The sequence below is a fragment of the Struthio camelus genome, chromosome 2, assembly GCF_040807025.1.
Source record: "Struthio camelus isolate bStrCam1 chromosome 2, bStrCam1.hap1, whole genome shotgun sequence".
NCBI lineage: Eukaryota > Metazoa > Chordata > Aves > Struthioniformes > Struthionidae > Struthio > Struthio camelus.
In genome coordinates this window covers 16,525,179-16,552,702 of record NC_090943.1, presented here as the reverse complement: position 1 = coordinate 16,552,702, position 27,524 = coordinate 16,525,179, and the positions used below count along the sequence as shown (strand labels likewise).

The window sequence follows — 27,524 nt, the reverse complement described above, 5'->3', positions numbered from 1 at the left end:
ACCTGAAAAAGGGGGCAAATATTCACCATATTTTAGCAGAAATAAATATCATGGGACTGTTAACCTAGATTTTGAGTATGTTGTAGGTATATTTGCCTTTTTGCTGTGATTTCTGTTCAGGACAGAGTGGACTGAGTTCACTACTCTGGACAAGTCTTTCTTTTGCATTCCATTTTTATTCCAAAAAGGGAAAATGAATGAAGTATTCTGTCTCCAGTGCTCTGATCCATTCTTGGTGTCCAGGTAAGCTGAGATACCGTGCAAGACACAGTATGCTTTATAGTTCACATTAGATTTTTCTTTGTACAGTATGTTTGTAGATGCCAACATCTGAAAGCCAAAAACAGCAATGTTTTTGGCTAGAAAATAGAGACATGCTTCTGGAGGTATTTGACTTAGTGAGCTTGTTGGCAGGAGGGAACGGTGAGCTGCTCCTGTTGGTACACACGACGGATGGTTTGCCTGCATTGCACGCTGTCACGGTTTTGTCATGAGCTAGAAATTCCTGCAACATAGGTATCAACTGGAAAGTTGATTTTGAAAAGAAGAAAGTACATACTTTCACTGTACTTTCACTGTCTTAATAGGAAGCATTACTCTACGGTACTCTCGAAAGGATTTAGTGCCACTAAATTCGGTCTAAAACTAGCTGGGGGATAATCTGATAAAGTTAAATTCACTCAACTTATAAACATTTGCATGTTATTTATTCATATAGTTTACATGTGTTTGCCTTGATAACATGAGCCTATGTGAAACAGCTGTCAGCAGCCACCCAAATTTGCTTGCTCACTTTCTTTTGCTGGAAGTCAAAACCAACCACTCAGGCCCCATAAATACAGGCAGTTCATTTATCCCAATTAGAAACCAATTTCCAGCAAGTTCCACTAACCAAGAACGATGTAAGACAGAGCAAAATAAATGCTCTACAGCAGTGCAATAAAAGAAAAAAAGAAATAACAAATTAATATTAAGAGATCCCATGACCTGGAAAGTGGCTTTTTTTAGCCACGTTATAGACAATGTGTCTTTCTGCTACTGAGGTTATTATTATCTATCTGTGCAGACACATCAGGCTCAAATTTTGAATTGAGTTTAGGTGTTTGTCCCTGAATTTGCAAAACTGGGATGAGAATCTCACATGAAAATATTTGCCTCTCTAGTTGCAGTCATACATACAGTAGAAATTGCATTCTTTATGATCTTGTGGCATCTCTACCTTCTGCACTTGGCCAGCAAGTCCAAGCACTAAAACACTTAAACGTTTCCGAGTCTACATAAGATTTCATTTGAGTTTGGATTGAGAATTTATGAAGGCTCTTCCTCTCCTCATAGCTCCTGCTCATCTCTAACCTAAATTTAAGTGCTTATATGCACTTGCTCCACAGTTCCCTTTTGTTGATATTTCTTTTCATACTGATAATAGTTTTGCATACTTGAGTATCTTAACTCATATTATACATTGAAAAGGCCAGGATCCTGTAGCCACTTACGCAGGCATGCAAAAGAAGTCAATGACCAAATTCTGATTAGATAGCTACCATCACTGTATCAACATGCAAAATTCACCGTCAGGTCAGTAGGGGGGTTCCATATATTTTCCCCCTTGTCTTCATTTTTATTCCTTTTCATTTATGCATGACATATTAGCAACAGCAAAAAGACTTTGTTTCACATAATTTTTAAAATAATTATGAGGAGCTGTTAATTGGGTCTAACTGAAATGCATCATCTTTTCAGGAACATAGTGTCACCCATGCGTGTTGTAATGGAAGTATTTGACACTTAACATTTCATTACAATGCACATTCTAGCCTAGTAAATAAGTTATTCGAGGAATGAATTAGAGCAATAGTTTTTTCATTAATGCTAAAATATGGAACAAAAGGATATTGGAAATATAATCAGAATCCTAATTTGTATACTATATTTGCCTTATTCTATTTTCGTCAGCCATTTCATTATAGGATAAACAGAAGATTCTAATCTAGAAAAGATGTTTCAATATGATCAACGTGAGTACCGCTCTTATTTATTTAAAAAAAAAGAAAGCAAAATGACTAATGTACTAAGAAATGATGATATGTCATACTGTGCCACGATAGACTAAGTAAATATAATCAAAGAATATTAAAATAAACAGAGTAAAAATCTATTCTTTTATTCAGACTACAAACAATAATTTTGAAATTCTGGTTTGCAGAACATTTCTGATTTGAAAAGAAAAGTAATCAAGATCTCAAAAACCATTAGATGTAGATTTCCAAATCTAGGTCATGTCTAGTGCTGGAGTGCAAAAATCCTAATAGCAATATTAGGATATTTGGGGGAAAAACAAGCAATATTTGAATAAATTCCTGTTAGCCTTCTAGATTGAAATGGATAAGATTATAGCAGGCACAGTAGCTACCATTAGATTATCAGCAAAGGGAAATTAAACTGTATTTATGAGACCCTCAAATGGCAGCTTGACTTCCAAATGACACAGATGATTGAGCAGATCCTACAGATCTTACAGATCTTACAGATCTTTACAGCACATGCTTGTAAACACTACCTATGATTCCTAACGGTTTAGGGGCTTAAAAGTGCAAGAGCAGATAATTAGGTAGAATACAGTTTAGGAATCCTTATTTGCAAATGATGGTATGAGAGAAATACTCTTCTAGGAACTGAGGCATGGCTTTTGGCCAGGAGTCCGTCTGTTCATCCATCCATCCTTCCTCCTTCTTCCTTCCTTTTTCCCTTCTTTTCTCCCTCCCTCTTTCCTTTACTCTCTTCTTCCATCCCTTACTCTTTTTCTTTTCTTCCTTTTTAAAAAAAATTTTTTACATGGCAGGATGCCTTACAGGCTTTTATGGTAAGACAACTGGAAAGCAAAGTTAAACACTTCTATCACTAACTTCGCAACACTATATCAATTTTATAAAATATTTGATAAATATATTTGGTTATTTTAAAATATACTGTATATTTTGGAAATGAGCACCTCAGGCACTCATTAGGGCTAAAATTCGACTGATCTCTTGTTCAAACGATTTATGTGATGTCTTTTTTGGGTTATATAAGTCTTCGTACATAATGGATGATGTATATTTTCAAAACAATTATATAGCTCACTACTGACACAGAAATTACAGATGGCCTATGTTAAATATGCTTTTTTTCTTATGCATGAGGTTTATGTCAAAAATCTTCAGCTGTGTCAGAATTAGACACAAGCAAAACATTTTGGTTTTGTAATAGCCTCTCATTGTGAATGATACATTCTGTTTACTAGTTCAGACATCTGATACTAAGGTAAAGATCAGAACACTTTATTTGTGTGCTTGCTGTAAAAAAGATGGAAGAAGAGACGTAGAAATGGATATTACAAGCTGCAGAATTATATGAGCATTTCAGTCCCAAGGACATGAATTAGTTTTGCCTCTTATTAGCAGTATTATCAGCTTTCCCTTATCCTCCTTCCAGCATCCCCTGGCCTTCAAATCCTAGAGTGTAACTTGAGACTTTATTTTATTTTAACCACTATCAACATTAAGAAATAATAATAAAAAAAACCCTTTGCTTTTCCTTACTATGATTTGGGAGGAGTGAGAGAGAAGTTCTTGTTGCATGAAACTGTACTGATATCTTCGTTAATTACATCTTCTTTACACATCAAGATCACATTGGAAAACCATTTGCTTTATTTTTAACCAGTGTAATATATCCAATTCTGATTGTTCAGATACTATTGTCTTCTAAGCTCCATTTCAAATGCATTCTTACATGACTGAGCATAGTATTCCAAGCCTGTGCTCTTGTCACCATAAGTTTATGAACATCTTGCACTGAGATTTCTGTTAACCCTAGGGCTGTCAAACAGTACTTAAGACAAAGCAGCACCTGATCACCATTGATCATTTGCCTACTTATAAAGAAGAAAAGAGAATATGCTAAGGAATGAACAACAACAACAACAAAAGTAAAATAATTAGCAACAATTGCATTCCCACACAGCATAAACTAGATGTCAACTGATCAGTTCTTTATCACTGCATATGCTTATAATGTGATTTTTTCAGCAGCAAGCCCCATCAGAACATGTTCTACAGATGTAAATCAGTGCTAGTGAAGTTTTGCTCAGGGCATTGTGTGCAATTACAACATGGCTATTAATGCAGGGAAAATAAACACGGAAAATGTTTAACATGACATAGGATCTAGCTTATTAACTGATCCAGTATAAATGAAACTCGTGAAAAAAACAACAACTCCAGAATCCATCCAAAATATAGCTGTCTGAGAAAGTACCAGTGGCTTAGAATATGTTATTGTTTCATTCAGTTGTCTGTGCTTCCAAATGAGGAAAAAATAGTTCCAGTTAAAAAGAAAAATAAATAAAAAAGAGACATCCCTCTTCAAGTAAAATTGTTACATAAAAGAGAATTTCTGTATCAGAAAGGGTCAGGGTAAAGGCAGTGATTAATAGAAGAGAATGTATGACCAAAGAATAGCAAGACTTCTCTCTGAAAAAGCAAATGCTAAAGACAAGAAGCATGAAAAGCCCATTGCCATGGTGCCAGATGTATTGTTGTTTCTTTCTGACCTCACCTTGTCCAGTCAGGATGACTAAAAGCCTTACTTTGTTATTTACTAGCTTTTAAGCATATGGTTTTTGACAGTCTTCATTATTCTTTAATAAGTTTCTTTTGTAGTGGAACTCACCCTTTAGAAGCTCAGTTAAGAAATCGAATTGAATGTTTCATCTAGAGCAGGTTCATTTAAATTCATTTAAATATGTAAAGACATTCTGTTTTGTTTTGTGGGTTTTTTTTAAATACCCGTGGGCTTGCAGGCAGAGAAGTATATGGCCTTATCTCTGAGTGAAAAGTCAGGTTTCAGTTCTCTGCAAACTTTTCCTTGTTCAAATTAGAGGATCTCAGTGCAAGAACTTGTTAAAGTTTCATGTTATAAGGGACAGGTCCGCCTTGGCAGATTAATTTACCAGCAGGAAAATCTACTTCTGTTTTTCTTAATGCCAAGTTTTAAAGCTTGCTTACTTTGTAGGTGGTGTGATTCAAGAGGAAGTAGGGTAGCTGCAGGCATGGGATCAGAGCTTCGTCCTTATGTGCATGAGCAGGTGTGTGGGTGTGGGAAAAAAACAAGCGCGATGGCCCTATCCTTCCTTCTTGCACCCAAATAACTCTCCGTGGCATCCCAGGGCACTGTGCCTGCTTGCGGCAGAACAAACTGGGCCAATCTATTTCCTGTTCATTTTGACAGGGCTGGAAAGTTTGAAAAACATGGCAGCGTATTCCCGGGTTTGAAATGAGGGGAGGGGGAAGAAGCAATGCACACGGGTACAGGCCTTATACCCCTAAGAGGGGTTTTACAAAGCACAGAGCAAATCTAATGAGTAATGCTGTGACTGCGAAAGGAGATGTTGGGACTCCCACACATCACGGCTAGCACTTGCGGAAAAACAGCAGCACAAAGGTCCAGAAGCCAAAGGACTTCACAAAAAGCCAGTGTCACAGTCAAGCTCACGCAGTGAATTAGGTCTTTTCCCATGCACACCTATTTGGAAAGATCTGTCAGATTAAAATGAGGACTTTTGTATATGTTGATGTTAATGGTTACTGTAGTAAAAGACAACGTTTATGGCATGAGCCGTGTGGAACCACAGAGTGAAAGTCTGTGAGCTGCTCCCCAGGCTATTGTCATATATGGGCAGTGATCAAAGGAGTTGTCTTAATGTATGAACATTTGCAGGCCTAGTCAGTCATTCATACAACCAAGGATATCCCATGAATATTGGTAGGAAACACAGCACCTTCACCTATGACAAGCAGAACTGACTTTCATTTAGACCTGGATTTTGCAGTTGTAACTGTGTGATAACAGCATGGACCCACTCTGGGTACATACTCAGAAAACACTTAGAAGTTGCTGCAGGTCCTGCTGATATAATGTGAACTAACATGTAAATTATCTCTAGCACCACTACTAATCAGAGCTGCACTCTGTGCTGCTGCTGTGGTCACTCTCCAGCTGCCCTCAACCTGGCTAGTCTAAAGGCATCATGCACACCTCTAGTTGTGCTGCAGCATAGAAATACTCTGATGTATTCCTTGAAATCATAATTAATATCTTGCTTTCACCTTGCCCTGGGTCTAAGATTATTGCAGACAAATGCTATATACATTGTAGAGTGTGTGGTTTAATAGTTTGATGATTCCTGTTTGGGCCTTCTGACTGCTATCAAATTTGAAATCATGAACCTGCATATTAATATGTCTACCCTTGACACTAAGGAAGAGGACAGAGATTCTTTTTTAGCCCAGAAGATCCAGAAAGAGTAAAAAAGAAGGCCAACCTAGCTGCAAGGTGTAGCAGCCTTTTTGCCGTAAGATTCCATGTACTGCTTTCATAAAAGAAAAAGTCTGAATCAGAATACAGTCTTTACTGTTCTACTTAGACCACAATTTTCTGCTGTTTGCCAAAGCAGTACCAAACAGAAATATTTGAGACTAAGTCCTGTCTTCTGGTTGCCTTTCCACAGCCTGTTAACTGCATAACTATATTGCTTTTACACTCAGTTCACTTTAATTGGTTTTCTCAAGAAGCAGTTTCTCTCTAAAAATATTGATACAGGAGTATGGGGAGGACAGCAGTGAATCTGTTCAAGGCATCTTTCTCCACCAGCCTGCACTGAAAGCCATTCTGCTGCTCAGAGGCTGATGTTTTTCTCACCTCTTCCATCTTCTTTCACTTGGTCTAACTTCAACCCCTGCACCTGCTATACCAGGATATTTCTATCTATGACTTTCCAACACTTCATATTCTGATGAACAGTTGGCTTCTTGTTGCCTCAGAGAAAGGCCCCAACTGCTACTGAATTTTCTCTCCAAGTCCAGAACAGAACAGAAGGAGCCTTTATTTACCTTAATGGGCTCTGAAGATTGACGTTGTAGATGGCCTGAGGTACCCTGTCTCCTCATGCTCATTTCTCTCTTTGGTTTCATGACTTCTGGCTGGTGATGGGGAATTTCTGCCCAAAGTGCTCAGATCTGCAAAGCGTGATGTTCTTGGCTAACTGTGATACCTGCATATTAGCAGATGATATAGAAAACCAAACTGTGCTGTGGTTTATAGAAATATAATTTACAGTCTCTCACAATATAGTCCCATAGTGACAGAGGAAAATAAACGTACTTTCACATACACAGCCATCAGCAGCAATAAGCTTAGAAATTCATGCAAAATTAAAAAAAAAAAGTTCTTTCAAACACATTCCACAGCCCAATAAACATAAGTCCTTTTCGTCTGGTGAACTTGCAGGTTACCGTGCTAACTAATGCTACACGGCATTCCTTTAAGGCTTAAGCACGTACATCTTAAAAGCTGATAACATTTTTTCCATTAGAAGAGCTTAAGTCCTTTTATGATATATTCAGGGATCACATTTCACAGATTCCATTTCCAAGCCAAATAAAGTCAGATGTCCGTGTACAACAAAGCTGAATGCATGAACTTTTGCCTCAGTAAGACCTGGAAGATAAGAAGAGATGAAGACTTTAAAATAAAGGCAAACACTTGCTTGAACATGTAAATGTAATTGTTCAGACTGTGAATTAAATTCAATTAAGTTCAGAGAGTAGTATCTTAAGCCTCTTACTAATTATACTTGTGAGTTTCAATTCATTAAACTCAGATAATACTTTTAAGAAAAGAGAATCTGCCATTAAATGACCCATTACATAGGCTGGTTGTCCTGTTTCCACTGAAGCATCACTAAAACTTTGAGACTTGTCTCCAAAATACTCTACATGAGAAGGAAGAAACACAAGTGATAATCAAAGGTCTTTTTGCCAACCATGACAATAGAAGATGAGCCGCAGAAAGGAATGTGTATTTACTGGGTATGCAAAAACCTTTAACTACACATCCAAGAATATCCATAGTCACCATCTGGGTGACTGCTATGCTGAGGAATTCGGTTACTTGCTGCAGTGTGATGACATCCATCTTGACAACATTCCTGGGACTGATATCTCACCGGTTAGCAGCATACCTCCTCTTGAAAGGGAAGTTCCTCTGAAGCACCTAAACCTCACCGCAATTTAAGGACAAACAAATGCTCCCTTTTGTGATAGCTGCTAGATTGGCCAGAACTTCATGGCTTGATCTGGGTGCCACTTGACCTGCAAACATACAGCAAACGTGCCAAGGAACAAGGAAAGAAGAAGGGAAGCCTGGGTCAAACTGAAACCCTGATATGAGGGAAGAAAGAGCATGAAAAAAATAACTGAGGCAGATGTAGTCAAAACAGCGTGAGGAGGGAATGAGGGAGTCAGGAAGAAAGTATGAACTGGGAGCACACAGAACCCCTGTTGTGGGGAGAAAATAGTGTAAAGAGAAAGGAAATTGAAGCTTTATCAGTTCCCTGGCATGAAGAAGCAAGGAGGAGGCACTGCAGGGAACCTGAGAAATAAAAAACAACAGGAGGTTAACATGTCAGGAAAGAGATAGGGGAGGCAGGAGCCCCTGGAGTATAAGCCAAGAACATGGCTTACAGAAGCTACAAAATGTGCAGCTGAGTGTTTTTATAGAGGGACTAGCTAGTGTTGGCACAAGACAGCAAGTGCTGGTACTGGAAGGCAGAAGAAATGCTCAGTGTGTGACAGTGACAAAGTCCCACGCAGCCCTGCAAGAGTATGTCTAAGCTGCATAAAAACCATGGAGCTAGCTTTGAACTAGTTATCTCAAGCTTCAGAAGCAATCTATGCATGTTAGCAACGCTCCTATTAATCTACCCAGGCTATTACCCCTAATTTGTTCCAGATATCTGTAAACTGCACTTTGCAGGGTTAAGCAGACGCAGTGTATATTTGTTCGAAAGAGTCACTCCAGAGACAGCAGAACAGGCCAGTCCTTTCCAAGCCCATTCAATCCTTAATTTTCCTGCTGCGTGTTCTCAGTCAGTGATTATGAACACTAGAGCAAAAGGACTGAGCAGAGACTGCCAACAAACCCAGGCCACTGAATAACTGCCCCATCTTAATTACTGCCAAAGCTAACAACCATGGCTATGTTCATACCAGGTGGTCCCTTTAAGAGAATGCTTTTTTTGCTCTCCTTCTCCTTTTTAAAAAAAAACTTTTTGTTATATAAAAGGAAAAGTTGCACAAATGTGCACCAAGTATTTGCAGCACACAAAAAGTGCTGCTCACACGGTTTTTCTGTGTTGTATTTTCATACTGTTCAAAACTTTCTGCTGGGTTTGAACTCCTGCCAGCATTTTAGCATAGCAACTCACTTTCTTCATGACATTCAGCAAGTGGTTTTGCCTCCTGAAAGGCTTGGGCTGCAACCCAGGGAGAATTTTACATTATGAAAGAATGGAAAGTCGGTTACAGCAGGAGCAGCAAAAATTACACACCTCCTTTCTTCCAACCGCAGACTAACCCAACACGCTGTCTGTATGATCTGGTATGTGATACTATGATTGCAATCATGTGGGACCCAACTCTTCCAGCAGGGAGGGGAGCACACCTTTTTCTATGAAGCGGAGGCTATTCGCGGGGCTCCCATGGACTTGCTGCCACATGCCTGGTTTGAATGTTTATGTGACTGATGCTGCATGCATTGCTCAGTAGAAACACTCAGGTAAGACCCTGTTAGCTCCTGAGTCATCCCTGAAGAAGAGGGAAGCCAGGCACGGTCTGCTTCCTCTGCAGCAATCCAGCCTGCCTGTTCCTGGCTGCCCTTGTTCCAAATCACCATCACATGATGGGGAGAGAACATTTTCCCAGGGGTAGAGGGAAGTTTGGGGCAGGCTGTGACCTAAATAAATTATCCTAGCAAACTGCACGTGGCCTGCAGAGTGTAGGTTGAGCATTCCTGATTTACACCAGTGCAGTGAGAGCCAAATCCCATTGAAATCAAAAGAAAGCTTTCCACTGGCTTTAGTGAACATTGGATTAGGCCTTAAACTTATATTTTGCAAAAATGCAAAACAGGAGATTTCTTTGGGTTGTTGGCACAGTGACTGTGAATACAACTGGAATATAAATAACAGCAAGATACCCTGAGGCTCCACAACTGTTGCTGTCCAGTGAATAGCTTTTATTCATTCTCTACCTCAGTGGAGCGATTCTACACCACCACCAGGATCAGGCCCATGCACTCTACTCAGGAAGTCTAGGTGCTTTTAGCATTGGGCACATGACGTTCGCCATGCAGATAACACCAGGTGTCAGATAAAAAGTACCTTTAGTTAATTGTACCATGCTGAAATGTAAATATAAATACTGTACCATGCTGAATAAAAGAAAGCATCACAGTAACATACATAGGCTGGACAAACTTGAAACTACTGTTCTTGAGCCAGGAAGAAACTTTACTTTTCCTATAGTTAGTTTGCTGTCTCCTAGATTCAACGTGATGCAGCTTGCAAGGAGGAACGGAGCTCCTTCAGTGCACGTTGTGCATGCAGCTCTTGCAGCATTGCTTTAGGCAGATTATTATTCTGTTCCTTTCTTTAATCATCAGCTAGTGACAGGTTAGTGATGGCTTTAGTGCTGCCACTTGTTGGGGATGGCACATTAATTTATGGGGATTTTTTTAATTTATATTTTTTAAAAATTAAAGGCACTTGTTGCTAGGCAGTAGGTGTTCTAAATTAATAAAATAAGCAATAACAAGTGGAATAATAATAATAAATGCTGAGCCTAAAAAAAAAAAGCAACACTAAACACCAACAATAATAATGAATTATTGCAAATACACTGTCTCTTTGCAGATTATTTTGGACCAAAAATCACCATTACAGCTGGGAAACTTATCCTAGAAGCTTCAGGCCTTGGACATGTGAACCCATTAGCCCAGAACAACCCCTAAAACCAATGTAACTCTGCCACCAGAATGGCAAATTTATCTTAGAGGTGTCAAGTCTACATTTGTAATGATACGAGACATCTACATTTCTACTGCATTGCCTGCTGAGAAATGCTTTCAAACACACAGATCACTGGCAGTGTGCTGTCTTTCTGGCTTATGCCTCGAGTCTCACCTTTCCAATCAGACATTCATAGCAGTAGGCAGGTAGATGAAAGCCTGAATTCTGAATTTTTCTGTACATCTACATGTACAGGACTACCTGCAAAGCCTGCAACCTTCTACCCTGGGCACAACAGGGCAGAGAGTCCATGCTTCTGTTTCTTTTGGCATATCTGTTTCACCTAATTCCAAAGACTTTCTAACTCACGCTTCTGTATCTGCCTAACATGCCACCATTAACCTGATTTAAATAAATAAAATAAAAAACCTATCCATCTTGATAGCTTGTTCCTTCCCTTATGTTCGCTGTGTAAGAGCAAAATTGCAGGCTTCACCCAAGGCCTATGGTGATAAATCTCGAGAAGGGCAGGACCTTCCATTATGAATGGAAAGATAGATTTAATTTAAAAAAAAAATCAATACATTATTTTCAATCATTAGAATCTTGTGCCAGTTGCAAAATCAATCCTTTTCTTATTAAAGTGCCTTATTCACAGTAAAACACTCTATGACATAAAATCCCCATTATGAAAGAGCTGGAATATACTCTTAGGAAGCCAGCAACTTGCACTTTAATCACAAATTTTGCATAATAAATGAGAATCAGAGTTTTAACTCCTGGAATTCTTTTTTATGAAGTGGTGAACTTGTAACTTGGATCACCTTTCAGGAAGACTGAGAGTGTGGACAGGTGTATACAAGGAAAATTGGACATAGGACATGTAATTAGGATGTTCCCAGACAATAAGAGAGTTCAATGCTGATTGGGAAAGTTTGTCATAAAAAAGAAAAAAGATTCTGCAGAGGGAAGGGGGCAGCCTGACCAGATTTACTCTGCTCAAACATGCGCAGGGATGAAAAAGAAAGGTAGAGAGTGAAACAAAATGCCAGGAATTTGGTTTGCGCTGGAGTTTTGGTTTGTTCTTATCTCTACTGAAAGTGACTGTTCTATTTAGTTTTGAATAATTACACTGCAAGTTGGGTTAAATTTTCTCATCTCCCTTGATTTAAAGTTGCAGCAGAGACAGTGTATATTATACAATGGCATAACACAGGCCTTCTAGAAAAAACCCTGACAACATGGAATTCCCATAGGTGCTATGCTCACAAAGCAGTAGCCTGATGATATTAGGGAGCGATCTTTGCTCTTATAGAAACTGTTTATATCCGTCAGGGTCTTCTACGCAGACTGTTGAAAAAATTGTGGAAATGAAAAACAAAACTAAGACACAATAACATTCTGTTTAGTGACTAAGCAAAAGTAGACTTTAAAAATGAGAGACAAAACTCCTTTACCTTTAATACTTGTATTTTACTAATGGTAAAGCACAGCTAAAGAAAGCATCAGCAAATACAGATGGAAATTATAGCACAGTGCCATATTAGTATGGGACACTTCAAGGCCTAATGCAAAGCCTTCTGAAACCGTGTTATGTCTAATAGGTCTAATAGTAATAATAATAGTAATAATGACTGTTCATCATAATTAAGGATGATTATGAGGCACTCAGGGTAATGCAGCTATTTACCTTCACCACCCATGTACTGCTTATGTGATAATAGATTCATCTGTGATGAACAGCTATGGTTGTACATGTTCATTTTTGATGAATGGAGACTGCCAGCTGATTCTTCTTGAGCTTTCTTCCTTGAGGCTCTCTTCATCTCCATTCGTTATGCTTTTTGCCTCATAAGCCGAATTGTATCATTACACATCAGATATCATGATCTAAAAACTTTTTTCTTGCTTATTGCTAATGATCTTGCAAAGTTTAAAGGATGATTTCAGCATGCCCTTCAAACTGGATTTCAGCTATTCTTTTGCCACAAGCAAGCAAGGTCCCTTCTGAGGATCAAGAGTGTCCACACTGACCACCTGTCCAGCCCCATGCTGAAGGGCCTTACCAAGAGGATTACAGCGCTGGTGGCTCATCCGAGGTGGAAGCCCTGTGTTTCTCCTTTGGCTGTGCCTGGATCCCAGCATAAGCAGAACCATCCTGTCTGTTAAATGTAGTATCTGCCCAAACTACAGGATCCATGGAGGAGAGCAGGCATTATGACAGCCTGATGCATGGCAATCTTTTCAGCTGGGGACTCCCTGCAAAGAAGAAGTCACAAGCTAAACATGAGAGCAGATCTAGAGGAATGTAGCCTGCCAAGAGCAAAGAACAAGGGTGAAGGCATCTTGAAAAGGGTTTTTTTCCCCTTTGGACAAATGATATTACCATGTTCTCAGTAGACTGGCATGAGTCTTAGCATATCTTGTTCCGCTGGTCACGGGAGGAAGAGGGCCGGGGTGTTAATAGGTGACTTGCAGATTAGTGCTATGAGGCCCATTTTAAGATGTTGAACCGCTAGGATCCTTCCAGCGATGGAAGGATTGTCACCACCTGAGTCCTTGGGGAAAAGAGATGGATATACTTGCAGGGTTACATCCCGGTTAATTCCCTACTGGATTTCTAACAGGAAAGCCAGAGGTATATTAGGAAGAATGATCAAGCTTTGCTCCCTCTCCAAGCCTCGTGGAAAGTTTGATTCCATGGTTTATTTGCTGAGGACTTTCCACAGCGTCTAGGCAATAGGCAAGCCTGTGAGGGAGCAGGCTCTCTAGCTTTCACATCACCCACAGATCTGTCAGTTCTGCTTCTTTCAGTGAGTTGCTGCTCCCAGAGCAGAAGAGAGATATGGACTTGAGTGACTGTGAAATAATTGTTTGCTTTCTGGTTAAGTTTTCAATTAACTCCAGTTCTGAAGAATAAAATTAAAGGAGCCTTAGTATTTAAAGCATGCAAACTTCCTCTAAAATATGAATAAATTAAATATAGAAGTTATTAAAACAAATTAATAAAAAGAAAAAAAATACTAACATTTCTGTCTTGAGCTGAGACTTTGTTTGCTGAGCTTCAGCAAAGTATAGATTTTAGGGTGAAGAGGAAATACCTGAGAAAAGGAGGGTGGGAAAAGGAAGTTCTGACTGAGGGCCCAGGCACTGCAGTGCTGCAAGCTTCCATTGTAATTCTTTTCATCCTTAACAGGTGCCTATAACATGTGTAACAAAGCTAGCCTTGATAAAATAGCCTTATATCTTAATCCAAAGTATATTATATTCATAAATAATTTCCATACTTCCTTTTTCTCCTCCCTCTTGAGACAGAACAATGTACTATTAAAAACAGGATTTCTACTTTCCAGTCAAGAACATTAATAGTGGAAAAATAAATAATCCCCTTCTTTACCAAAGTCCCAGAGGAATGCAAACAACGACGAAGGAGCAAACAAAACCTATTTCCAAGGTGTTCTGGAATAATGGATCAGCCTGTGATCTACAGATACATGTTGGTAAATCCAAGTTTTGATCTACAAAAGCACTTAAGCACTTGCATAACTTTGAGCATATGAGTAGCCTCTGCAGTTGAGATCAGCATGTGGTTAGGTGCTTTTCTGGCTTTTAAAAGGAGTGCAAGGACTACTTAAATGTTTTATGTTGTTGGAAGGAATATACAAAAGGAAGGAAAGGAAGGAAGGATGGAGGGACAGACAGAAGAATGGAAGGAAGGAAGGAAGGAAGGAAGGAAGGAAAGAAGAAACTTAGCTTGAGAAAAAAAAACAATAAACTCAAATGGAGATTCCCAGGAGATGTCAAAAGCTCAGAATTCTGCCTGAGACCAAAGAAAAATTAGGATGCGCAATGACTGCATTATACAATCCGAAGAGAAACAGAAACAATTCAGCACCTCATGTTCCTGGCCTTCTACTAAAACGACAGCATTAAAAAAACAGGAAATTTGCACTTTTAGAGAAAAAAGGGTGACCTCTGAGAACTCACAGCTCCAAGACTATGCACGATCAGTTTTATTCACATCTTCCTTGATTTTCCCTGCCTGTTCAGTCTTCCTAGTGGAAATTCTGTCCCTTGTAGCCTTTCAGTTGAGGTAATTGTGTTCAAAATAAGTTGGGCTCATTTAAACAGAAGGTCTGAACTCATTCTTTTTAAATTAAACAAGTTAGGGATGCTCAACTCATATGCTAAGCTCATATGTTCTGTGCAACTCATAGAAGCAGCTGGCAGATTGGAGCAGAGAAAGACAGTCATGCACGAACTGCCTGTAGGTAAGGACATAGCAGTTTTGTGTTATACAGTTAATTAGGCAGTGTCAGGGGATAGTCTCAGGCACTGAAACTTGATTATTTTTACTGTGAAACTCTTAGGATGATGCCTGGTATATTTTTGGCTAAGACATGAACATCACAGCTAACTCTCGCAAATAGTTCCCAGGGACAGCACAGGGAAGGAACAATTGTCCATAGGCAGTTTGCTGTCGGCCACCCTGTTTTGACAGGTTATGTAATTCAACAGTACGGATGCAGGCTGTTCTGCATCGGTTTACCTCAACGTTCCTGGGCATGCTTAATTTACTAATACAGACGTAGCCATAGGTTCTATTCGTGGAGACAGTGCTGACTCAGTTAGCTTACAAGTCTATTAAAATCTAGATAGAGCTAGATTCATTTTAAGCAAAATAAATACTTGGAAATGCAGTAGAGGTGAAAACAGCAGGACCTGGGAAAAAGTGCAGATGCAAGAGGATCTACTTTGAGAGTAAACCGTAATAAAAATACACTGGGCATAGAAGTAAAGTCATCTAAGGAAACAAAATGAGAATGTGTTGACCTAGCACAACAAAACAACTACATTGGTGAGCCCTAGAATTAATGAAGTCTGATTTGCTATGATTTATGTTTCTCAGCTGATTGGCTTTGGTCTTTAAGGAGCTTTTGAATAAAGCTTATTCCTACCTTAAATATATTTTCCTATGATCTCTCTTCTGTATGTTCACAATGTTCCTTTCTGTCAGTCAAGGTACTTGTAAGACCTTTCTCTATGTGGCAATTTGTTTTATTTAAACTTGTAGGAACTTAGTTGTCTTTGGGACTTCCACCTCTCTGTCAAAATCAGGAGCACAGTCCCTGAGAGATGACTGCAGAATCCCTGTTTCCATAGAAAACGAGGCAGATCCGTGGTGCATTAGAACCCCACTCGTATACTCTGCATGGAAACGAAGAGACAACAGGAAAACGCAAATGGGGAATATGTCAAAACCGATATATGACAATTTAGTTAACAGCACTTATTAATACATGGTTTTTTAAGTTAAGACAATTAACTAATCTGAAATCACTATTTCCTCATTTACTAATTCATTAACTCCAAGAAGTACCCATGCTGTTGAAAACATCCCTCTGAATATACTGCTGAGCTCTTGAAAAGATTTATTTTCAGCAACACCAGAAAAATAAAATGAAAGATGTTGAAGAATAAATAAAAAATTGATTAAAGTGAACAGAAATAATTTATCAACTGCAGACATACAGAAGGGGAAAAGGGTGACTACAAAAGATTCCTCAAAAAAGAAAAAAACAGGAAAAAGAAAGGAATTAAGCATAACTACTTTACACTAACTATACATTTGTGTATGCTTGTCAGTGTTTCAGATAAGTTGCCTACCTGCCTGCTGGTACAACAAGATATTAAATGATATGAAGAATATCAAGCAGACTACTATACTGGAAACATGCACAGTTTTTGCAGGTCAGACATCTAACAAGGCTGAGTGCCTCTTATTTACACTGGCATAATTCCGGAGTAGCTTCATCTAGTTTCAGTATGTCAAAACCTGAAGAACTAGGAAGAAAATCAACATGTTTTCTCTTTAGGGGTCACTTACAAGCTTGGCTGATAATCTTGCACAGGAAAAGGGTAGGGGGAAAACAGACCTTAGATATGTGCTTTGGGATATATGTACGTCTGACTTCCCCAAAGCCCTCTTATCCTACCATGTATATGCTTTTCTAAAATCAATCCTCTATTTCTATATATTAATTTCTAATTCCCCTGCTTAATTTTTCCCAACATTAGGTTTCCAATTTGTGCTGAAATAAGAATGATACACTTGTCAGAGTGCTGTTGTCCCTTATTGTTTTTGCATTAGAGAAGTAAATTGCTCATCTGCAGCTACACAGGTTGTTACTGGAAGACCTTCAAGTAGAACTCAGGCCTCAAGCTTAGGCCAATTGACACTGCTGGCTTTAACAGCATTTCTCCCAACTAAGTGGTTAAAATTCGAGTTACTGGCAAACAGTGGAGGCAGGAGCTGATCTCAGACTGTCCCCTTTATAGACATAGGCCACTTAACCTTTGCCTCAGCTTCCTCCACCTAAAGGGCAAATTATAATAAAATCAACATGGATCTTTATGTTTACGTAGCCTTTTGAAGCGATGAAGCAGATGATGCACAAAGTTATGTCTCAAGATCCCTCAAAGGAAGGTAGGGGTTACACAAGTCCTCTGCTCACTCCTCCAGACAATGGCCAGGTTTGCTATAACGCTCCTGTGCTTATATTCAGCATAGCTAGAGTTAGTGGAAATGAGTGGGAGCTGGTTCAACTGTCCTTTCCCACTCAGGAGTCCTGTGCTGATATTTTGGCCCTGTGTGAACAAGAACGTGGAGTTTCTTAGACTGTGTACTCTATCTCTGCAATGACATGACCTTGCCACTACAAACAACAGGTACAGAGGGCAACAAAACTAAATCTCTTCTATACCCTGTATACCTCATTAACTTACAGTGTTTTACAGAAAGTAGAGCGTCCTCCTTTCCCCACTCTCAATAAGGCATCTTCGCTTCCTCCCATGCACAGTGCTGACACTTCCATGACACCTCAGTTTGACCAGTTTGACTCACTAACCAGCCAGAAAACTATTCACTCATTTTTGCTGGATTAGCTTTCTACCACTTTGGAGTTAGAGCAATCAACTTATTTAGGGTGAGAAAAACATGAGAATCAACAAAAGGGAAGCGGAATGATCTCTGTAGACTAAAGGAGAAAAGCAGGAGTGGCCCTTTGGGTGGCAGCAGGTTAAAAGGTAGACACAGTTGTCTCAGGGAGGCTCACGGAAAATGCTCTTCTTGCTAATGTTAAGTTAGTCTGGTGCCACCCAAAAAGTGGAGAGATGAAAATGGTGGTAGCAGCAGGAGGATAGAGGGAAGAAGGAGGGAAGTCTCACCAAGAGAAAATAAGAAGGATAAACTGGAAGGAAGAAGGAAGCAAGGGGAAACAGATTGAGAGTTACAGGAGTTGTGCCAACAGATGTTCAAAATAGCATGGGCTGAGGGAGCTCCACAGGGAAACAGTGGCTGGAAGGGAAATACATAGGAGAATGGCAGGAACAGAGAAGGAATTGCTGTAGGTTAGAAAGGGGAGCAGGATGTGGTGACAAGCTCCTTTTATGCCCCTTTTCTGCCATTCAGTCAGCCTGTTTTGTTTAATTTGCCCCTGAAAATTTCAAGTTATTCTGCAGTGAGCTGTAAAGCAAAGAAAAGGGATAAGCTTGTAACAGAATAGCATGCTTAACTATCAACTCAGAATATACCCAGGTAAAAGTGGTTGCACTTGTATACCTTTTAGTTTACAGATATTTCATTTTTTATGAATAGATATCCTGTATATCATATGGCAAACGGCAGTGAGCCCTGAACAGTGGTGAAACACTAGTTGAAGAACTAAGCTAGTCAGACCCTGCAGTAACCACTGAGAGGGTCAGGCAGTGCAAAAGGCTGCAGCACAGCAGCCTTCAGCAACTCTGTGCAACAGTAAGGCCAGGAGGCAAAGAACTTAATTTGTGTCTGAAACATCAAGGCTGGTACAACGCATATTTAGGGAGAGGAGATGTACTACCTTGCCTTAGTTTCACTGGCAAACATGTAGATTGTGTAAGGGTGGGGAGGGGGCTCTGGCCCTGGGATCATCCCCTCTCACATACTCTACTTGGAGGTTCCCTTTCTATCAAGCTCTACCTGGTTTTGCACAATGATGAGGTAGAGTAGCTGATTTCCCATGCATGAGCCAGACTATCTGAATGAAAGGAGCTGTGGAATCCAAAGATTTTGGAAGAAGAAATCAGATAGCAAAATTGGGTTTTGTTCTTGTTTTCAAATACAAATTTATAGCTAGTTTTATGAAGTTGTTCAATTATCCATCATTACCTTGCCTTCTGAAACACATTCATTAGTTCAGTGGTTATAAGAACATTGTAGGTAGTATCAAGTTCAGCTTTCCCTTTAAACCCTCTTAAGATTAAAAAGAGAGCTGGAGAAATGAGTGTTCCTTACTACTTTATTCTGGGCCTTTCTTTATTCTTGGGTCTTAAAATGGAACAATTTTTTCCATTCAGGATACCTGGTACAGTTTGGATTGTACTATCACTTCACATTATGAAAAGGGCTTTAGGAAGAGAACTAACCAGATTAGCTATATCAGCTGTATTTCACAGGCTAAGAAGGCTGAGACAACAGAGGTCATTTAAATTGACATGTGGATCAGTAAAAAAAGAATGTTACTTTTATTTGAAAACAAAATTTGATTAATTTTACATTACAGAGATAGTGAGCCCGTTGTGGTGCAATGGGTAGCAATGGAATTTATTTCTCTCCCGTGATGGCTCTGTGGGCCCTTGTCCCAGACAAGCTGGAGGTGTGTTCAGACTCTGCCTGAAGAACAGAAACAGTGAGAAAGATCTAGGAGCAAAACAATGCATGCTATTCAGACCCCCCAAATTTACACACTGTTAACAGCAGAGTTGAAGCTAATATTTCTCTTGAGCTCTTGTCATTTACAGGGCAGATATAACCCAGGCAGATACTACTCTTCACAACACTATAGGGAAATCACGATCAACTACATCTTCTGAGCGCAAAATCTTTAATGAATTAGCCACAAACATATTTTCATTCCTCAGCACTCCGCATCTCTTGTGTCCATTCCCTGAATCTCAGATTTCATCAGTTTAGTATTTGTAAACAAGTGCTTATATGGCTATTCACATTCTGGAAGTGGTAACACTAACAAGTGAGCCAACTTTACTGCCTCCCAATTGAAATCAAACTATGCTCAGTTGCAGGAGTCTCAAGACAAGGCATCTTTCTTGTGATCTTCATTCTTGAACAAAACTAAAAGCACAACTGCTGTTCATCAAAAGGAAAAATATCTCATGAATAAGATTTTTCTTGTGGATAGACAATCAAGAGACATGATTTGCCAGAGATTCCTTAAATGCCCTTGAAAAAGGCTACAAATATTTCTGAGCCTTGGTCTTCCATTTCTAAAGTAAGAATGATATCACTTTATTTCTCAGACTCTTTACCTTTCTCGCCTATTTGGAATATAAAACATCAAGAAGTAGGAACTGCTGTATAGAATCAAACACATCAAGCACATTTTCTTCCCTCTGGCAGTGACTAAGAGCAGATCTTCAGAAGAGAGTGAAAGCTACTCCAGGGAAAGGAGCAGTAAAATAGTCCACCTTTATGAAAGATTCACTCTAATCCCTAGAAATTAGAGACTGACCTCAACCACGAAGCACAAAGTTTTCTATCCGGACAAATTCATTTTTGCTATTGCAAGCTGTTCTTGTTATTCATATCCATTTTCTAAATGTTGCTAAATAGTGTGGGAATGAATTCTCTTGGATGATTTTTACTATATGTTTGAATTATATCTAGGTAATAGGGTGGCTGGGGCTTTCAGTTATTACCATAAACATAAACAGTGGTAGGGCAGCAAAAAAGCAGGAAGAAGGAGAGCGAGGAAAGAAAGTTCTTGTACATAGTTTTTAACTTCCTTTCCATGTACGCTGTCCAGTCTTTAGTTGAGAAATGTTGAGCTGTGCATTTTGCACCGGAGTTCTTTGCTAAACTGTACTAAACAAATGAGTCTGCTCTTTTGTATCCTCCTTCTAATTTGAAATGACTCTGAGGCAGCTTTGCTTTCTGAGAAACAGGAAGTTTGGGGATTCCTTTCCTGCAGATTTAATATTTTTCAGTTTATCAAACAGGCTGGATGAAGAAAATGACACTAATATTCATTTCTTTTGTGACTGTCCTCTGCCTCCTAGGGGTTGAGGGGAACCACCTAGGGCTGGGCCAGACCACCTAATTATAGGCCCTAAGCCTAAGGCTGGGATTTTAGCATGTTTCTAGGTACAAATCCCAATGGGAAGGGAAGGTCAAGCCTTTTCCTTCCCTCAGACAGGGTTGGGCAAACTGAAGTCCTGTTTCCTTTCAAGAATTGAGCCTCTTCAAAGAGCTGGCTACATGTGTGAAGTCTGTTTGGTTTTTCATCTCCCATTGAAGGAGCCAGGGGCAGGTTTACCTCCTGGCAAATGCCTCTTGCAAGTGGGGTCCCAGTAGAGACCACAGCCAGCTCCAGCATAGTGGTGGTGGCAGCGGTGGCTGCCCTGACAGCTGCTGCAACCCTGCTGCGCTGTGCGGGGAAGTGGGGGGCTGCACACACCCCTGCCATGTGCCGCGATGAGGAAAGGCAATTTCTATCCACAGCATAAGGCTTACAAAATAAATCACTCTGCACCACCCCCAGGTAATTAATCCTTTTAAAAGGAAATGCTCTCATTCAAGAAAAGGGCAGCAAAGTGAGGTTCCTGGATTGAGGAAATCGCCAACCTTGCTTACTAGTACCACAGGACAAAGAAAAACTTCAAATGGATTCAACAATAGAAACGAGGGCCATGCAAAAGCGCTGCTGAGAGAGGGACAGTTTCTTATATCTGTCTCCTGTTGAACATTCATCAATGTCCCAATTTATTCCTCATTACACTATCTGGAAAATGAGTAACTGAAAGTGCAGCAGCTGGCCTGAACGATGGCACAGCTCAGCCAGTTCCAGCAGTTGGGCCCGTTTACCCTGGCCTTGGATTTTACATCCCCAGAAGAGCAGACTGGGAAATGGCTCCCAGTTAGCCAGTCCCTGAGTTGAGGAGGAGAGGGATGTCACCATCAAGGGTGGTAGAGTGGAAGGACAGGGCTGCTGGGGTGCCTGGCTCGAGTCAAGGGACAGAGAAGGACAGAGAAGAGTGAGAATAGCCCTGGAAAGGGTAGCTGGCAGCGTTACAAGATGATACTGGATTAATCTGCCTCATGAAATGGGGTAAAGTATTTAAGTGTCCCAAAAGCCAGGGGAAAAGACAGGAGGAATGACAATATATTACAGAGTCACAGAGCAGCTGGAGTTGGAGGGTATCTCTGGAGACTGTCTGATCCAGCCCCCTGTGCAACAGGCAGGGTCACCTAGAGCAGATTGCTCAGGGCTGCATCCAGTCGAGCCTGTATCTAGCCTACAGTCACAGCAAGTTGTGCTGGAGTGTGGGAGGTGGCTGTAGACTAGCAATGTTCGGTAGAGCTGCAGTGTACTGCGTAACCACTCTGGCTGTTAATCTTCAAGGAGCTACCATGCTTACATGGACCTCAGCAACTGCTGTATCGAATCACCGGGGAGGGTCTTTGGTCTGTTAGGGGCAGGAGAGTTGTGCCATTGCCTCCATCAGGAACCTGATAAGGTTACTGTTAAAGTGGGATCAGGAACTAAAAACCTTTCCAGAACGATTTAGATATTTCAAAAATAGTTTTTTGGGTTTTTTTTTTTTTTGACTTGGCAAGTTGCAAAACATTAACAGTTATTGTGATTTGTTCAAAACGCTTCATTAAATCACAATTTAAAAGACTTATTTTAATTTTGTTTTGGTAAATGAAATATTCTATAACCCAAACATGCAAAAGGAAAAGCTGTGTTAAAACGAAGATACTAAAACTTTTTGTGTTTTCTTAAACTTAGTTTTAATGAAACTGACATAATTCTGCAACAAGTAAAGATCTGAATGAAGATGCTTCTGTTAAAATATGTTCAACAAACTGTAGCTGCATTTTAGCCAAGTGGAAAAAATCTTGCTGAAAGGACATAGCTACTTTTCCATTAAAATCCTAAGATCCAATTTTACATTCTTTGCTCAACCTAAACTTACCCATATTTCATTTGGATTTCTGCCTGAATGAAAGTTGCAAGATCCAAACAGCCTGGACTTTTGAAAAGAATTAAGGAAAACAGAAGTACAGATGGGTGCAGCAGTGCTCTCTCCCATGAGAAAGAGAAATAAAACAGTTTAGTGAATATCTTTCCCATGTGAATTAAAAGGAAGATGTATGTAAAACTCCTTTCAGTATGCAAACTAATCAATTCAAGAGGAAATTGTTAAGGAGCTGAGCAGACTTCACACATACTAATTTCAATAAAAATTGAAAATACTCAGGAAAAACACCATCATTCCCTCAAATACACCGTTTTATAAACCTATTCAGCTTACATTCTGAAAATAACTCAAGACATTTTTAAATGGGATGTAGAACTGGGACTGTGTCTGCAGCTAATATCCTTGTGCCAGGAGCTGGTTAATAGAGCTAGACCACATCATGCAAAAAGACCCTGGGATGGCTCCAGTGGTTGTTCACTTTTTAGGGAAAAAAAGCTATAAAGCCGCTACTCTGATATCTTTCCAATCTATCTTGCAGCTAGTCATAGAAGAAGCCCATTCAGAGCTGTACAGTTCTGCAATACTAGACTAATGCCTGTGTGAAGGGTAAGCGAAACCACATCTTTTGATTCACTTTATTACAAGCTCTCTCTGTACAGTCTACAGTGCAACACAAGAGATTAAAGATCCTTGAAGAAAATATCTTTGTCATCTAGCTACTTTGCTGAGAGATAAGTTTAGTAAGACAAATAGGACAATACCAACCACACAACATTAAGGATATGATTCTCAAAGGCCTTTGCAAACTTAAGCAAATCCTTTTCAGCAGTCTGACACCATAAATGAAGTGTTTGAGATGGTATCTCCAGCATTAGAAAGAACAGTCCTGACACATACTTTGATTAGGGAAGCTGACATTTCTGTTAAAGTTCAGCAACACACAGAATCCTCTTAACATATGGCCAAAGATTAGAATGTTCTCTTTTGAAAAAGGTGAGCATGATTGCAGATCTCATAACTTTCAAAATCAAGAACAAAACTTATTGCATCCGCCCCACTTTTTCATTCTCAGCCAAACAAACAAAGATGGAGAGACAGATAAAATACCAAAGAAATATAATGATAATAATAAATCCCCCACATGCTTTGAAGACTTAGAGAAGACAAGAAAGCAATGTAAATTTTGCTATTTCACAAACATTATGGTACTGAAATTGCTGAGACAGAAGTTGCATACTATTTTGTATGATATTATCACTATTCTGATTTGATGACAAACAAGCCTCAAACCTAGAGACAGGACTTGAACCATATTGTAATATTCAGCAGTCAACTTTGCCCAAAGCTCAGGTTACCCCTATTCATATCTTGAGGTTTGGATATCCAAATACATACCTGCAAATTTAGAACACATCGGGTGGAAACCAGGCTAGAAATCCTGCCACAATAGAGCCTCCTGAAAGACTCCAGTATTGCTGGGTTGTGACTGAATCAGTATACTGATATATTAATCCTCACAGGACCAGATTAAACCAGAAAGTAGGAGGTGGTGAACACTTTTAGGTAAACATCTAAAAAGGTTTAGATTTTGTTCAGTTCAAGGTCTGGTTAAAGGATCTGATCAGTTCTTACTTATTCAAAGCAATTCATTCAGTGCTCCTGTTTTGTTCCTCCTGTATCTAACACCACAAAAAGAAACATTGCAGTGTACCGTAAGCAGTATGTATTTACACAGGGCTTGCACATGGTGTAGTTTAAAGATGAGAATGCTCCGTTTTTGCTGTCCACTGGTAGTTTATGTAAGCTCTCTGAATAACTGTACATCCTAAAGCATGGGAATAAGGACCAATCTTCAGAATTGTTTAAAAGGTTTACAGCCACTTTCATTGAAATAAATGTACTGGAAACAACAGAACCAGGAAACGGTGTGATAGCTATAAAGTTTGCATAAAGAAACCATTATGAAGGTGTGCCAGTAGAACAATTGTTTGATGTTGCATTACAAATGTATTTTTTTCTTTTTTTTTTTTAAAGATTCGATTTATCCAATGGCTCTTGCATTTAAAGAACAAAATGCAGAAATTATTTCCAGCTCTTGAGATGCAAAGCAGAGACTTTCAAAGAATTACTAAAAAGATAATCAAAACTAGATGTCACCTTAGGATAGGGCTGGCTTTTTTATTGGGATTTAACTCTGCTCTTTGCCATCTCAGCTGTACCACCAGGACTGCTTCTCACAGACTTTTCATTTCAGGTACCTGATGGAACAGGAAATACAGGTCAAAATAAAAACTAGAACAGAACACCCTGAAATTAAAGTTTCTTAATGATTATAGCTTCAGAAGAAGGTCTGGCCTATTCTGTGGTGATTGTTAAACTGCAGTATCTATCAGGATGTAGCGTGGAGAAGGGCTGCAATAATCGTCCAGTAGTGGAGTCCAGGGCTCCATTGCACAAATACTTTACAAATATTTATTTTTTCCTGGAGATCTCAGAACCTTGTCTCATCCTAAGCCCTTGGGATAGTTCAGCAGAATTTCTCAAAGGGGTGTTGGAAGTAGGTAAATAAATAGGTACCTTTAACTTTTCACTCTGTTCTTCGTGTTTCCCAGTGCTGTTCGCAGTGTCAGCCTTCCCTCTGGAGAAGAAACTGTGGCTTGATCCTGGGCAAAGAGACAAGGGGAGTCAGAAAGGTGCAGTGCTGCTTCTCCTTTCCCTTGTGCACTCACCCACATCCTTTAAGATAAAGTTTCAGTATGTAAGGGAAACAAAAGCTGCCTGTAACTTACCTAGAGTAACAGCTAACTGTCTGCAAACATGTGAAGTGGAATGGTAACATCTTTTGATCATCTCACCACAAAGCAAAAATTCCTTGTACTCCCTGTAATTTATTTCCTTTGGATTTTTTTAGGAAGCAAATGTTACTACTGGTGAAAGATCCCAGACTGGCAGTTCTTTAAAGGAAATCATCAGCCACTGAACATCTGAACATGCGATTTGTGACTCACTCCCTTGATTCCCCTACCAGCCCCTGAGGCCAGTCCTGCCCACGTTCCCACGTGCCTGCACTCAGCAGCATCGCTGGCTCTGATGACCATTCTGGTGATGACTGTGACTTCTTCTTTAGGGAACCAAAGAACTTCATCTAGACCACTTAAAAAACATGATCTTCCCTTTCTCAAGTTTCTCACAGAAAGTGACATCTCCGCAGGGTTTTATAAAAATTTTAAAATGTCCCTAAAGATTGAGGCTGATCGCAGTACATAACTTGCCTAGAAATGTTAGCTGCCATCATTGACTTTGGAACTGCAAACAATTTTTATATTTTTTTAATATATATTTATATATGCAGATGCTGAACAGCCCTTCCAAGACAAATTCAAAGCCATGGTTAGGAGGGCTCCAGAGGGACAGCATATGAAGGCTGGAATCCAGCCTCTGCTCTCACATACTATGGGGAATCCTGAGGAGCAAAGAAGAATATTTTTGGTCCTGATTCTTCAGCATGTGAGATGGGCACTTTGAATGTGATAATGATTCAGCCACAGAGGATTACTGGGAGTGCAAAGGGAATGCGGATGCAGAGTATGTTTGTGGGAGGGGTCACTGCACGAAACATTCAGATTCCTTTAATCACCATTTGGCTTCAATCCCAAATAGCATTTTGCCTCTATAGTAATCTCCTGCTGGTGATTCCTAAGCATATTTCATATGAGATGCAATGCAGTTAACCATGTGTTCTGATGGCTTTTATTTTAACCTCCTCCTACTAAAGATCTGAGGGACATTCTTGGCAAAGGCTATCTGGCTAGTGTACTATGAGCAGGATGAATATCTTTCTAGAGTTCTCTATTGCAAGTGGAGTCTAATCCTAAAGCTGACAATGTCACGGGAATCTTTCCCTTGACTTCTCAGGGCTTTGGATCAAGTCCATAACACAACCACTTCTTCCAGTTGTCAGATGCTATTTCAGACTAACACCTCCAGGAAGTTTAACTTCCTCCATTAACTTTATACATGCAGAGGAATGCTAGCAAGAAAACGGAATGGAAAGGGAAATGTTATTTCCGAGAACCAGATAAAAGTGCCTGGCACTATGCTCCCTGCTCATACAAGTGTGGTCAGTTTGTGATGACTCCACCACTGAGTTTTATGGAGCCTTTAGCTGAAGGGCTTTTCAAGGGCAATGTAAAGAAACAAGGCCAAAATAATAGGCCAGATACTGAAGTCTTATTCAGAGGAAAATCCCCCTGAGCAGAGTGGGAGTTTCCCTTGAGAAAGGGCGGCAAGGTTTGGCTCATAAACTGTGCATGTAGATCTAGTAGAAACAGAATTTGTCTTTTCAGATTGGGGGAAAATAGTTTGTCTCTTATGAACAATCTATACATATGGACCTTGTTACTTACTTGAGGTTCTATGAAGTTTATCTGTTAGTCTGCACACTTATTTCCCCTAACATCTAATGCATCTTTGACCTTTAATATAGTATCAACATTAAACAAACAAACCAATAAAATAGCACGGTTACCAAAACTTACGAGTTTTTCTTGTATTGTCGAAATATTCTCTTTGCAGTCTCACTCATTTCCTGTTAGGAAAG

General features: G+C 39.6%; 2 long non-coding RNA genes across 3 annotated transcripts in view; one reads left to right on the top strand and one right to left on the bottom strand.

Annotated features, from left to right (window-relative positions):
- LOC138066287 (uncharacterized) overlaps positions 1-27,524 on the top strand; it is a 77,874-nt gene extending 50,350 nt beyond the window's left edge. Inside the window, exon 6 of the long non-coding RNA XR_011139562.1 lies at positions 25,836-27,524. This is a non-coding gene — a long non-coding RNA (uncharacterized lncRNA). The remainder of the gene's footprint in view (positions 1-25,835) is intronic.
- LOC138066285 (uncharacterized) lies at positions 244-25,851 on the bottom strand. Of its 2 annotated transcripts, XR_011139560.1 has the most exons (5): positions 25,714-25,851; positions 25,502-25,587; positions 25,082-25,182; positions 6,930-7,536; positions 244-505 (listed from the first exon to the last, which is right to left on the bottom strand). It is a non-coding gene; the product is annotated as an uncharacterized lncRNA (long non-coding RNA). The 2 variants fall into 2 exon arrangements; XR_011139559.1 differs by lacking the exons at positions 244-505; positions 6,930-7,536 and adding an exon at positions 19,484-19,595.